Genomic DNA, 15,384 nt, shown 5'->3' with positions numbered 1-15,384 from the left:
AAGAGGTAACTTCAAGGTCACAGGAGATCGCTGCTCCATGCTGTGGTGTGATAGGTGATAACACATGTGAATTGCAGGAGCACAGGTGATAGCTCTTGATGTTTCATGGGCTCTCCAGAGCTCTGATGATTTGAAATGAGAAATGTTAAGGCTTCAGGATTTGACACAACCCAGACAAATAAATATGTTCTCCAGTGAGGTTGATTTTCAGGAGTGGAATTTTATCTCAGGAGCAGCCTGAGTCTCCTCCTGAAGGACCAGCTGACTGTTGTTGGCAAACTTGTGTCATAGTTTGGCTGTGCCTGTTTAGATGGTCTGCACTGCTTAGATACAGAAAGGAAGACATGGTGATAATTCTTGAGGACAGGTTCTGCCTGTCAGGGCTTTCTCAGACAGAGCCCCTAAAAGGTGTCAGAGACTGGACACGAAATACATCAGTGCTTCTGCAAGAAGGAGAAGCAGTGAATTATCCCTGAAAGTGGCCAGATCTTTCTTCAGATTTGTCTTATGGTTCCTTGCGCTCAGTGCAGAGGATGCATTATCAGAAACACTGATATCAAGTGAATCATCTGTGTTGTTATATAGCAAATAGTTTTTGAGTAGCTAAAACAAGCTCTATGCTGTGAGTCTAGTCAAACATATGTATGTCAACAATGATACATGATTACTGTTAAACTTAATAAATCATTTGTAGTGAGGTAAAGGAGCTAAAACCAGGGTGGAAGAAGTATGCAAATTAAAAGTAAAATGGAAATGAAGAAGGCTAGAAGGGAAAGGAGAGATACCTGCATTTGTGAGAGTGCATGAGAAGAGGCTGTTCTTATGTAACATTTGCATTTGTGTAATGCAGCTCTGGGAATGGAGGGGATGGGAGGCATTCCTTATTGTCACAGCTGTCTGGACAGCAGGCTCAGGTGAGGATGGAGAGCCTTGCTTTGATCAGAGAGAGGCAGTGGAGATAAAAGCCAGAACTGTTCTGAGCAGCTCCATCCCCAGGAAAGAAGCATCAGGTGCGCAGCCCCAGCACTGCCCCATGTCCTGATCTCCAGCTCAGACATGGTGCATGACAGGACAGTGGTGGGAAGGGATTGGTTTGGTAATGGAACTCTGCAGGGCACAAGTGCTGCTGAATTCATCTTCGCTGCTGGTGGCTTGGAGATGCTGTGAAAGGAATCTGCAGCTAAAGATGGACTAAAATTTCAGGTACACTTTGATATATTTCCTTTGTGACACGTTTCAAGTGTGACCATTAAGTGCAAAACCTTTTCTAGTGTCAGCCTGACATTTTGTTCTCTGCCTGATGCTGCTGATGCAGTGGTGATGGGCAGATCCTGCAGCAAGAGATGGCTCATTTTTCAGGGAGCAGGAGGACTCTTCCTTCACAGAGAATGGCATCTCACACCAAGGTTACGGACTCTCAAAAGTTGGAAGAACTTTCCTATGAACTTGGAAGAATGGATGAGACTGAAGGATGCTTGCTCCAATGAGCCAGTGGTCTTCCAGCAATTATTTGGACTGGCTGATGGGAAGATGGCCAGTGGCTTGGCTGGCCATCTCAAGAATGACTTCAGAGAGATGCTGATTTTACTTATGCATGTCACCCACAAGTTGAAGAAACTGCTGTGCTTTTAAACTTTGAGAGGAGTGAAGGTGCCCATCAGCTACTGGAGGTGCTTGGAAGATTGAACATAGTTTTCAGCTGGTGTAGTTGGACTGTGAGATTTTGCATCCCCTGAGAAATATAATCTGCAGTGAGGGAAGGCAGATAAATACAGTGTGCCTGTAAGCATGTGGCTGGTGGTTGGTCATAAGATGGGAGCTCATCTAGGACTGTCAGTATTGGCATTTAACTGGGCAGGAACCTTAATCCAACAGAAATTGTTATGAGGCTTTCAATTCCCTCAAATTAAGGCTTCAGCAGTAAGTTTCTTTCAAAAGACAGGAAGATTTCCTAGTGCTGCAGTGCGTGATGCATTATTTGTCTGCCCTTATGATTCAATTTTCTGTGTGCTGCTGAACTGCTGTGAGGAGCAAGGGAAAGCAGTTTGGTGTGGGAGAGCTGCTGCAGAGCAGGTTGTGCTCAGGCACCCTGGGAGCACCAGCTGGGGCTGGCAGAGACAAAGTCTGGATTTGGCTCACTCCTGGAGCTGCTGCCCTGGGGTGGCAGCAGGGTCCCTGCAGTCCCTGCAGCAAGGAGGCTCCAGGGCACCCAGGTGACAGCTTGGGGAGCTCCACCCCATAACTGCAGGTGTGCAGGGACAGGGCTCTTGCTGCTGCCTCCCTCAGCACCCCAGCAGTACCAGGTTTGGTTTTTCTCTCTTGAGCTTCACCTGCAGCAGCAGATCCAGAAGCGGATGTTACTTCAAACCATCTGTGCCCCTATGGCTCTGTGGGGCTCTGGGTCTGGGCCTGGATGCTCATTTAGGGTTCATTGCCATAGTCCTGTCTTGCAGTTTTGTACTGGGTATTTTAATATAAAACATCAGGTGATTTCCCCTCTCTCCCCACACTGTGCTCTTCCAAAGCATTAAGATGTGTTCAGGTGCTTTTAATTTTCTGTTGGATTTCTGAGCATCCCTTAGGATGCATTCAAGGTGATGTCTGCAGATTTTATTTTGCCACCATGAAAGAGACAAAACTTCCTCTTCTGACATAAAGGAGATTCTGATATAATAGCACAATTTACAGATTGGGTCCTTAAGGAAAAGAAACAAAGTAGTGGTGCACTGTAGGGGGAATATGGAGGAAATATTTTTCCTGTTGTAGTAGGAGTGATTAATTTTAATTGTAGGTCTTGTACCATGCCAGTTGCAGACAATCAATTTTGTATCAAATAATATAGAATGTGTTGCCAAATTATATATGCTAATTGATTATGAGCTTGTGTCTAATGTATTATTAAATCTTATTTTTAGCCTGGACTGTGCGTGCCTGTGTTCTGCTGCATGGTCTGAACCAAATTTCATGGTGGTAGGTGTGTCCAAGGCAATTACATTTCTGTGTGTGGAGAGGGGGCTGGTGTGTGCCTGGGGCAGATACAAACTCACTGCTCCCACAGGTGGGGAGGCTGCAGCTTCCTGTGTGTGGTGAGTGTTCCACCTGTGGTGGGCATCCCATCTATTGCTGCTACCTGAGTGGAGAGTGGGGGTGTGAGGAGGAGTTTGAGCTGATGGACCAGCTGAGGTTGTGTTGGAAACTGGAGGGAAGCATCTAGGGAGCATCCATACAAAACCAGGCTTCAGTGCATCCCTGAGACACCTTCTTAATTAGGTAAAACCATAAAGGAAATAAAGATTTACATTTTTCTCTCTGATGGGATTGTACTTGAGTTAATTGCTTCTAAAATGAGACCATAACTTTTAGCAAGGAGGATGAGTAGCTACTGTTCAGATTTAATTTTGATAATTTTCTTAATACTTTGTTTTACACCAAAAACCCAGCTTGCAAGAGGCCACTTTTCTGTTTGAGGCACTGGAGCACTGAGGAGTCATGCTACACAAATGTGTGAACTTGATTTCTGATGGATTTTCTCCCTCCATCTTTGCACTTTGCTGCAATACATATGTGTTTTCTCTTTCTGAGAGGCTGTGGGAAATGGGGTTATTAATAAACACATTAAGTACCTTAATGAGTGTATTTTATGTATATGACTGCACATCTGCATACATTACATGCTCCAGTGCTTTATCCAGAAAGGCAGTTTTCCTTCTGGAAATAAAGTGAAACAAGTTTTAACCAAGGAATTTGTTTTAAGTGGATTAGGTCACTAAAAAATTTCATTTGAGTTCAGTGATGGCAGGCTCAGGTCCAGTATTGTAATACTTCATATCAAATGGCATAAATTCCTTTGATACAGGATTTATCTAGGGCTCTTTGTAGTCTTTTAAAGAAAGATTTAGGGAGAGCTTTTAATTCATACTGATTTTCTTTCTTAAAAGAAGTTGATTTTTTTGTCATGAAAAATTCATATATATTACACTAATTAAGAAGTGTATGCTCCAGATCTGTCTAGACATAATTTTGTAGGTTTTTTCTCCTTCCTCTTCAGCCTCTCCTCTAGTGCAGACTTTTGAACTGGATCCTTTCAGAAGGGAGTCACTTCTTTACAAAAGCTTAGGTATTTGCACAAGCTGGGCTTTTAAAAAATATTTTTAATCTATCTTATTATTTTTCATAACCTATAGCAATATATAATGGCTTTTATTAGGATCGTTACAATGTCTTTTTAAATCCCCAAATAACACTTGGCATGTCAGGATTATATATAAGCATAACCTTTTTTTTGAGCGTGTCTGGAAATCACAAGGAGCCTGATGGACGCTTATTTTTCACAGGCTGCTGTTTTAACCCCCCTAAGGCAATCAGAAGAGAGCTTGCAGTAGTGTATGTAATGTGAATAATTTTGGATACATTTCTTTTTCATTTCTCTAAGAAGCCTGTAAAAGAGTCTGGCTTCTGGAGCTTCTCATCACCTGCTTTCTGCAATCCCAGCCCATTTGCTGTGTCTTGTAAGGGGCACCTGAAGTCACTGGTCACATTTGAGGGTAGTCCTAAAAAGGTTAGAATGATTTTTTTTTTCCTCCCAGTCATTTTTTTCCATCAGTCAGATTCATACTGCTGTATTGGGATGGAAATGTACAGAAGAGACAGGCTTCACTGCTTACATACCTGTTTGTTTGTTAATTTGGTACTTTAAAATTCAAATTTATTGCTATAAATGATGCTTAACTGCAAGAAGAATTTACATAAATACACAATTTCTTATTTCCCTACTCTTAATGCTTTCAAAGCAAAGTGATATCCGTATTTAAAGTACACATCATAGCTTCAGTTGAAGTTTTGGCATGGATACATGTATTTTCAGGATGGGTCTGTGGTCTGTTTAATGCAGGAAGTGAGACTGGATGTGCACAGTGATCTCCTTAAATGGTGTCAGTATGTTTATTACAGAAAATAAAATCACAGATTTTGGGGGAAAACAAGCTCTCTATTTGTTCAGAAGTTAATTAAGCAGTAGCAAACAACCTTTGAATGGATTTTGAATTTACAGAAACTTCTCTGTATTAGGATGGAAACTGGCATGGATGCTGATCAGATTCTGGTGGGTGTGTTTGAAGAGCTGTAAGGTACAGACTTGCATGAGGGTACTTGGAGCAGTGTATATGTACAAAAGCAGAAAGAATTACACTGCTGTAACTTCATTCCTAATTAACCTGTTTTCAGAGAATATTATGCTTATTTTTAGCTCTGAGAGCAACTCCTGTTTCTTCTCTGATGAGAAATGCTATGTGAGACAAAAAGGAAAGTCAGCTTTAGACTTTTTTCTCTCTACAAGTTGTTTTGCATTAATACACAATGATATATAACACGACAAATGTGTGAAGGGAGGAAATGAGCAGTGTTTTCCCTGTGTTTCAGTGGCTGTATATCAGTTTGGGTGCATAAAGTGTGTGCTGAAATACCACAAAAATGGAAACATTTGTTCTGTCTCAGGTCACGGATTGTGTTAAGGTTCAGTGTTTGCTGGTGGAGTGTGCAGGGTATGGCAAGATTGTGTTAGGCTGCCAAGAGATAACAAACTATGCAGGTAAATGTTTAGGAGATTCACTGGAGCTGGTACATGACTATTTACTGGCACTTTTATCCCTGAGAGGCCTTGAGAGGTTTCATCTCAAGTGATTGATGCACCTTACAGAGGGTCAGAGTCCTGCTGCCTCTGATGCAGAGACCTTCCCTTGCCTGGAGCAATGCTGCTGTCCTGTTCTGGGGTCTTGTACTACTTCAACAATCTGACCAACTGGCCTCAGAATGAGATGGTTTTGCTCAGTCTGATTCTGGTACAAGTTTTGTTAGAGATGGAATAGTTTCCCAGGGTCATCATTCAAATATCTGATAGCAATTGGCCTAATCCAGAAATAGAGGAGAAAAACTCCTTTTTTCTTGTTGGTGTAGGAGAGGCTATCAGTGTCTCCATAATGTTCCCTCATGGATTAAGTGCTGCTCCCCTGTAGGTACACCAGGCATCAATCTTGCCAGCCAAGAAGAGAAGTACCTCTGAGCTGGCCATCAGTTCCTGAGTATATGCTATCATCATTTCACTCTTGGGAGATGTGACATCTGTCACTTATTCCTGTGGGATTTGTGGACTATTGAGTGTTGAGAGTGACAGCTGCTTCAGTGAGCCTGGCAGCATTGATCTGAGCCTGGAGAGTCCTCGTGGCTTTGCTGAGGTGACCTTCTCTCAGGGTGGGCTTGGCGAAGGAATCCGCAGCTTCTCTACGTTCTGTGCCATTATGAACCTGCCTCTTTCCTCCTTCGTGCTGACAGCTCGTTCATCTGAAGGTAGGGCACACATTGATATTCCAGTGCAGCTCTTCAGCTGCTGGAGGTGTTGGCACATCCCAGGGATCTGTGGGAAACCCTCCCTTTTGTCTGTGTGTGAGTGTGTGTGGGTGCCAGCCTTGCCCACGGAGCCACTGGCACCAGCCAGATCCCCCGTGTGCATCCTGCCCCCTCCAGGGCTTACATCACTAACAAACCTCCTCAAGTGATTTCCTAAAAGCAGGTTTTTAAGCTCCTCCCAAATAAATTCCTTAAGATTACAAATATATGGCTTGTAATAATGTCTGTATCTATTTTGTATGAGGTGGTGCATAGCTCTATCTGCCTGCTAAATGCTGCATATTGTTTAAAGCATGTCTTGTGCTTTTTCTTATTGATTAGTCTAAAATACAAATTTACAATTGATTCTCAAGTCTTGGATGCTGCTGAAAACCTCTGCTAGGAATAGATTTATATAGATGATATTCACTGCTGTTTCCAGCACATGGAAATATACTGAAGCACTATTTTTAGATGTTTTATATGCAGTCAAAAGCTTTTTGCTCACCCTCTCGCCTGTACTTTTATTTCTTGCAGTTTGGAGAGTTTTGGATTAAAATAAAGAGAAAATTAGGAACAACAATCAATTTATCCTTAGCCTTACAGTCCCTTATTACAATTGCTAATTTATCAGTGGGTAGGTACCTCTCTTTTGTAATGGATATTGAGGATAATTTTAAATGCAACTCTTAAGCTTAGCCAATTTACATAGTACTCTGGGAGATTAGTCGCTTCTGCATAAAGAGCTGTGTGCATTTCAGGGGTGTTCTAGAGCCCTCTTGTGTGGTTTTTTGAATGTTTGTTGTAATAATAATTGATTTCCTTAGCAAGGTGTTGACCTCTAAGTAAGTATTGCAGATTGAATCAGTAAAACTTTGGAAAATTGCTTGGAAGTCTTTGGTTGGAGCAGTTTTTCTCAACTTACAATTGTATTGTGTTTGAAAGATTGGGTTGGGGTCCAGGAAAGCTGTTGGATTTTATGTTCTGTGCAGGCTTTTTCCATTCTTCTGAGTTTGGGGTTCCTTGGTTCTGGTTTGCTCTTTTGTAATTTTGTTTTCTTCTGCCATCAAATGATCTTCAGTGAAACAGAAGCTGTCTTCTGTCCTTCCCTTCTACCTCTGTATATTTACTTTCCTTGTTTTTTAAAGCCATTAACATCACTAGCATCAGGACAGAAAATGTGAGAGCCACTAAATAGGATTATGTTAAAATGATGATTTAATTGAGCTCTTACACAGGATAAGAAGATTGTCTTGTTTTGCTGAACTGCAGTTTATGGAGGTCCTTGGCAAGAGGAAGCCGAATTGCTTTCGGCATTCATTAACACCAAATCCAAATCACTGCTAAATTTGTTTAGCAGGAAAAGTAACAAATAGAGGAAAAGCAGAGCCCATGATTTTAAGTGTATTTTTGTTTGCAAATATGTGTTTTCCTGTAATTCAGAGGAAATTCTTCCCACAGGACAAAAAATCTGTTTTTTTTCTCCTTTCTCTTAGAGTTCATATGAGCCTATGAAACATTTGCTGGCATGTCAAAATCCCACTCTTGAAAGTAGGACAGGAGACATTTCCCACTTTCTACAGATCAATCTTTTTGTATAACTCAAAGCAATTGCAGTCCTTTAGAAAAGGACTCAGGTACTGAGTAAAAATTACATAGTAAGTGGAGTTTTAACTCTAGTTGTAACCCAGTTCCCTGCTAGTTTTACCACATAAAGAAAAAAGCATCCATAGAATTATGACCCAGCTCTTGTATCGCCTCTGCCAAATATTGCCTGGCAGGCCAATTTTTAAAGAAATGCCCAGGCCTTGCAATATATTTATTTCTGCCATTTAAGTTCTAATTTAATTTTAGATTTGTTTATGTAATCAGATGTATTGGATTACTGCTGCTATCAAGTCCTGTATTTAGTTCAGACTCCCATCTTTCTGAAGGAAGAAAATGCTGCAGGAATGTAAAATAGTTCAAATACTGTGGAATTCAAGCCTTTGGGAGTAGATGCAGCTTTTAATACTGAGAGTATTTGCAAAAGAAATCCTAAATACTTTCAGTTAGCAAGACTATTTTATTCAGGTATAAGTATACAGCTTTTTCACTGCAAAAGCTGGTAATTTCTCTCAGTGTGAACCCACAAAGAGAGCTTCTGCCAGTACTGATTTCTCCAGAAGGTTGGCTCAATTTTTATTTACATTCTGAAACACATAGAAAAGGAGGCTGAAGTCTGGTAAACATCCATCTGGGTGTACTTTTACAGAAGGCTTTATGCATTAATCGACTTATTAATTCAGCTAATGGGAAAAATTGTAAAAAATGAGCAGGGAAATATATTAACCTGCAAAAGCCTGATGAGTTTACCTTGGCTAGTATGACAGATGTGTTTTTGAACATCTTTCTGCTGTAACCATCCCAAACTTCAGTGGACAAAGTGCAAGTCAAGTATGGATGATTGGAGTAGTTCCTCCTACTGCTGTGTTCCTAGAATACCCCTGTAGGCCTGTCTTGGCACTGGAGTTGTTTTCTGTCCTTGTCCTGAAACAGTGCTTTATATGCCTTGCTTACAGGTGTGCCCTGTAGGACTGACTATATATAGTTATATATGTTATATATATGGTATATATCTGTTTTACTTTGCTATTAAGGCTGAGAGGCAGCTGTAAATCAAAAGTAGCCAGTGAACGTGACTAACTTCTCTAGCAGCTTTTGTTGCATAGGTCATGTCTATTCTTCCTTTAACCAGATGGAATCTAGTCCATACTGTGGTTATCAAATTTTGAGTTATTTAACCCAATATATTTAAATAAAAAAGCCTTTTTTTTTTCTTTTTTAATCGTGCACATAACTGCAAGAGTGAAGTAAATAGCATTTTCTGTAATTGCAGTTATTGGATTTACAGGTACTTTCTGCCTGTTTCAAAGAGAAGTATGAGTAAGGCTTTAAGAGAGGGTTGAAAGCAAGTATGATGAATAGATAAAAGCAAAAGAAGTCAAAGATAGATTTAAATTGTATTTTAATATAGACTTTAGTAATATGGTAAAAATAGATATAATCACGAAACGTGACTATCTTAATACTTTCCTGTAAGGCAACCTTAATTCCAGGATTTCTTAAATGCTGATTATTTGTAACTGTAAAATTGTTATAGTATCCTCTTTTGGATATAATGTAGTGTGTCTAGTGTTTCCTCCCCAAGCTTCTCCAAGTGGGGAAAAAAAGGGCAAAAAACAATAGAGAAGAATATGTGAGAGTGATGAAAATCCCTCCCAGGGAATTAGAAAATAGAAGGGAAATGCAAGTGAATAAAGGGCTAGTTAGGAGAATGAACAAAATGCTGTAGGGTGAGAAAAGGGATAAGAAGACAAGCTGAGAAAAGGTGGTAGATGTAATAAAATTATATCTGTTCCATTTGGAAGAAATCAACTAGTTTAGTATGGAAAGAATTAAGGGCAGAGGATAGAAAGGATTTGAGGATTAAGGACAAGGTGCTCAGGAGATGTGCAGCAGGTGATGAAACTGGTGAGTGAAGAGATGGCAGAACTGAATGGAGAAAAGGGAATGTGTTGAGATGGGGGAAAGTCCTGACTGTGGGACTTGGATGAGGGCAACCACAGGCTCAGCTCTCATGTCAGTTTTGCATGAGCTTGGCAGACTGAGCTCTATGGTGGGAGCAGAAACAAAACAAGGAATCTGGAGACAATGTCAAGTACCTTGTGAGATTCACTACTGTCTGGTCCTACCTTGAGCAGAAGGTTTGGCTGAAGTAGAGATGTGTCAACCTGTCTTGTCCTGGCAGTGAGGAATGAATGCCCTGATGACTGTACTCACAGGGAAGAGTGGTCAGAGCAGGCAAGCAGTCTTTGGGGCAGTGCAGATAATTGTGTGATGGGGCTCAAATGAAGCTGATCTTGAGAGAAATGAAGCTGTGAATGTGGAGCCGTGGACATGGGCAGCTGTGTAAATTCACTGTGGTTCACTGATCGCCTTGCAGAATGCAGGGAGGAAATGTATCTTCCTTTTTTCTCCTCTCATGCCTATCATCTGCAGTAAATCTGTGCCTTAATGATATTAAGGAGACATAAAATAGAAAATTGTATTTGAAATCAAATTAATGTCCTATTTCAGTGAATAAGATTGTTGAAATAAAGCTGCTAAACTCATAAGGACACTACAATCACTAGGCAAAAATAAATCCACACAGAGCCATATCCCTCAGACACAGTCCCTGTGACAGACATCCAGTGCTGGAATAGGACATGAAAGGACTGTAGGTGGCTCTGAGTTTTTGCTGATGGAATAGATGTTCCTAATGCAACAGAGGTGAGTCAGAGGATAGGTGGAAGTTAAGGGAAGTCTCTGCTGGAAAGGTGCAGAAGGAAATGGAGGGAGAAACAAAATTTGGGCACCAGTGAGCAGTATGTCCTGTGGGGCAGGGAGAGAAGACCCAGGCCGACACTATCTACAGGAGGAGATTTTTGTTTTGTGGAAGTGTTTCATGCAGGTTTGATGTTTGTGTGAATTTCACTCTGCCTGAATTACTTCAGTAGTAGTTTTGGCCCGTTTTCTCTGCTCAGGTGTTTAATTTTTTAGTTCAGACCAACCACTGCCGAATGCATGAATAGAAACCATTTCTTTGGTGGAATTGGCAGAGAGAAAATTCAAAAAGATTAATCCTTTTGGTGTGGGAAGGGTTGTTAATCAGGAACTCACCAGGAAAAGTGGTTCTGGATCCTTGTGGGCATCATCACCAGAGAAACCAGACTACACTTTAAGTTCCATGTTGAAGCTCTGAAATATAAAATGAACTGATAATTTTCATAGGTCACGCTCTTTCCCATAAACCAAACTCATCTGCTCTCCTGGAGGGAGACAGAACAACTGGTCTGACTTCTCATTATCTCTTCCTATGGCGTTCCCTTATTGAATTACTGCCGGGTAGAGGCAGCAGATGCTCATCAAGCCACTGCAGGACTCCTCTGTTAATTGAACTGTGATGGGGATGACAGCAGGGAAGGTCAGGATGATGGGACCAGTGATGTAATGTGAACTCTGGTAAGAACAACCTGCACGGGCAATTGACCTTGCTTAAACAGTGTCCCAACGAGGTCTTTTAGCAGTTCATATCATTATGGTTATTTTTTGTATCAATACTGCAACAGTGGCAGGGCCCTCTGTGTGAATCATATCACATTGTGTTCAGGGCAAATATATTTTTCACCCTAAAGAGATAAGAGTTTCCTATGTGATAAAATACAGTGAGGGACTATAGCCAGCAACAGGGGAAAAGAAATGGGAATGGGAAAGGTAACAGAATCACAGAATTCCTGACTAGATCTATGGTTTTGCTCAGCTGGTTGCTCCTCCAGTTGCTTTAAAGAGTAGTGTCATCCTTTCTAACTGCCTCTGACAGTTTGGAGCTTTTTGTTTCTGTCGTGCATAGTTAATCCTGGGTTGAAAGCAAGTTCACTTTTGAATAAATGTGCAGGTATGAATGGGTTTTGATAGGAAAACTCACATTTTTACACCTGGTTCTGCAGCTCTTGCCAAGTGCCTGGGAATGCCCAAGTTTCGGGCACACATCCCAGGGCCAGGTGCTGAGCTGGAGCACGTGCCTGGTGCTCTTCCCGCTCTGGAGGAGGTGATGGGGTGTGCTGGTGTGGCACTTGGCTGCTCTGTGTGTCCTCTGGAGAGCCAGATCATTCCTGGGTACTGCCATGGAGGGGAAAAGGAGGGCTGGAGACCTTCCCTGGCATCCCAGACCTGGCACTGTGAGGAAGTTTGGTAAAAGGAGTAGCTCGTGCGTTTCTGAAAACGAATTTCAGCTGGAAAGCAGATGCTGCTTTTCAGTACAAGCCCTCTTACCACTGCACTGTGTTGCTCTTGGTGAGTTGGAGTCTGTGTGGCAATCAGTAAAAGCTGAATTCAGAGTGCAGTGTGTGGACATTGGCATCTGTGTGTGTGTTCAGGAAGCAAATTTTAGAGGTTCTTTATACCAATATTTGGGTTTTTTAATATGTGTTTTTAGCCTTCACTAAGGCTTTATTTTTTATCTTAATTTTTTTATTTAATTTTTAAATCTTTGTTTTAAATTAATTTTTTAATATTTATTTTTTATTTAAGTAATATAGTTTTCTTAACCCTTTTGTTACAGTGTCTGCCTGGCCCACTAACATCAAGGTTGCAAAGTAAATAGAAGGAAAACCAACAAATCAATATTAAGGAATCACAAAAAATGTTTTTGATTAACTTTGACAAATCCAGCTATAATTATTTAAAATACATATTCTGACGTGGGACTGACCTACAGGATTTTATTTTGTAGCAATGATGAAGCCTTGGCTATAGGAGACTTTATCACAAGACTTCATGGATGGTGTTTGATAGGAAATGAAAGAGGTGCAGTGCCAGGGCTTGATGAACTCTGTAGAGCCGGCGTGTTCAGTGTTTGCCATGCATTGTGCTCTTTATTTTCTCCTTTCCTACAAGTTTGTTCTTTGGTGCACTGAAATAAACAGCTGAGGGCAAAGGATGCATTGGAATAAATGTTTATTTCAGCACTTTGGAAATGAGTTTTTTGAAATGGGATCTATCTTGTGGATGTGTGTGTGTGTGTCTCTTCTTATTAGCTCATTTGGGTATGGGCTACAGCTAGGTAGTGTATGGCAAAATGCTAATGACTACCTACAAATAGAGGTACAGATCTTGTGGAAAAGAAATGATTCTCAGTGTGTGTGTTACAGCAGAAGGAAAATTATACATTTAAGAAATATTGGAGGTGGCCTCTGCATGTTTGGCTGGCTATTTTAGCCAAAGTCACCAGTGGTTAGAAGTTCTAAACTGAACCCCACGTAGTCTCCCCAGAACTGGTTAACAGGCTAAAATGGTAGGGTGTTCTGCCTATTTCCAGTTGTTTCTTTGGTGAGGGGTTTGGGTGTGTGCATGCATTGCTCTGCTTGATGTGTGGAAGTGTAGAATGTAACAATTTAAATCGGAGATAAGCTTCAGCTACACCTGTCCTGTGGCAGGGAAGCAGATGGTCCTTCCCTGCTAAGCAGAGCCCAAGTCTTTGCTGAGCTCTATATGCCTGGTGGTACTTGATTGTATTATTCTGACCTTGTGTTTAAGATTGATAAACTCTACGTGGTGGCCATATTCCAGTGAGGAGAGAAAAAAAACCTCTGACCTACAGCCTGTGATGCTGTACTAATGTCAAATAATATAAAGTAATATCAGAATGCAGAAGAAAATCACTGCAGTAAAGCAATTTAATTTCTGAACTGAAAGCACTTTAATGGAAATGCTCAGGAAATCTGCCATTGCTCCAGCAGCAGAGGTTATGAGGTTGTTTATTCTTTTTTTGAAACTCTGCTGCCTTGTAATTGGTGACTTTGAACCTTTCTGTTGTTTTCCGTGTGAATGGTCCTGCTGCTAAAGTAGGGACATGGCTCTCTACTGAGTCTGGTTTCCAGGTTTGCCTTTTAAAGGAAAATAATTTCAAATACTAGTTTTCAAATGGTATTATACTGCTGAATGTGCATTATATGCAATGCTTTGCCAGTGAAGTGAGAGTAATCCTCTTTGAACAAAAACTTGCAATAGCATTTACTGAAATGGTGTTGGAAGTAGTGCCAGCTCCCTTTGCCTTTGTTTAATTGCAATTTAACAGTAATCCAAGATCTGTGCAACTGTGACAGCAATTCTTAGATACAGCTGAGTTTCAAAGGACCTTCAGTTCATCCATTGCCAATGATAAAAGCTACAGCAGAACAGTGTATTGATAATAGACTCAAACTTTATCCATTGAAAAATAAACAAAAAGAAACTTTTTTTGTCCCTCAAAGCTATAAAGTTTTGTTGTTACAGAAAGGATGTGCTATAATGTGAAGAAATCTCTGAGCTTCCAGGCTGTGTTCTGCTGTGCTGGCTGGGAAGGCTGGCACGAGGCATTCACTTATAATGTATGAGGGTTGTATACATAACCTAGATAAAATAACCTCCCAAAATTATTTATCCCCCCCCAAAAATGGGACTTTGTAAGTTTCTAAGGTGATTGTTGGTGTGTTGATGAGATGTTTGATTTGAGTTTCTGCAGCCTCTTTTTTCTGGTATTTAATTTAATATATAAAAGTGCACGAGCAGCCTGAAAAGGTTACTTAAAAGTTGTTGGACACTTTCTCTGTTCTGCTGCTCAGGAAAAAAAAAAAAAAAATCAATGCCTGAGGAGAGAAGCCTATTGACAGTCTTGAGCATTTTGATCTTAATTGCTCTGCACTTGTTCCTGCTGCAAGGGGTATGATAATGACCTGAAGAACATTTGTGAAGGTAAATTACTCTACTTTGAGTGCTGATACAACACCAAAAGGTCTGTGGCTCTTAAATCCCATTGAGAAGTCCAGGGCTTGGATTTCACTTGGGTCACACTGAATGCAGTTTGTAGTGGGAGAGGTTGGGGAGCTCTTGGTTGTTGAGCATCATTTCTTCTGCTCTCAGGGGGCCTGGGGGCTGTGGGTGGCTGTGCCATGGACAGGATGGTGCCTTGCACAAACTCCTGAATCCTTGCCTTGGAAGTGTCCTGCCCTTCTGAGGGAGTGTAAATCACCCATGTTTGTGTGCAAATGAAGCAAGTTTTGCTTCAGCTGTTCAGCTGATCTCCTGAACCAGTTCCTGGGAAGAGTCTGCAAACACCATTCACTTTATATTCTTGAAAGTCAAGTGTGTTCCCATGGAGTCCATTGGAAGTGCTCAGAGTGAAGGAGAAGTAAGAGCAGCGTTGTTTAACAGAACAGTTCTGCTCCAGCACTGTTGTAATTAAAGTTGTTCTACTGATGGAAAGTCTATTCTCTGGTGTTTTCCTTAATGTAGTCATAATGCATCAGTCTGAGCTCCCTTGCTGGAACATCTTTCATTATAATCCACTTAGCTAAGTTTATAATTAAGCTTCTAAATTCAAACCTGCTTTTGTTACATTTTTAGGTTGTACAGAGACTGAAGGAGGAAAACTTAGGATTC

The sequence above is a fragment of the Fringilla coelebs genome (assembly GCF_963513975.1).
Source record: "Fringilla coelebs genome assembly, chromosome: 7".
Taxonomy (NCBI): Eukaryota; Metazoa; Chordata; class Aves; order Passeriformes; family Fringillidae; genus Fringilla; species Fringilla coelebs.
This window is presented reverse-complemented; position numbering follows the sequence as displayed.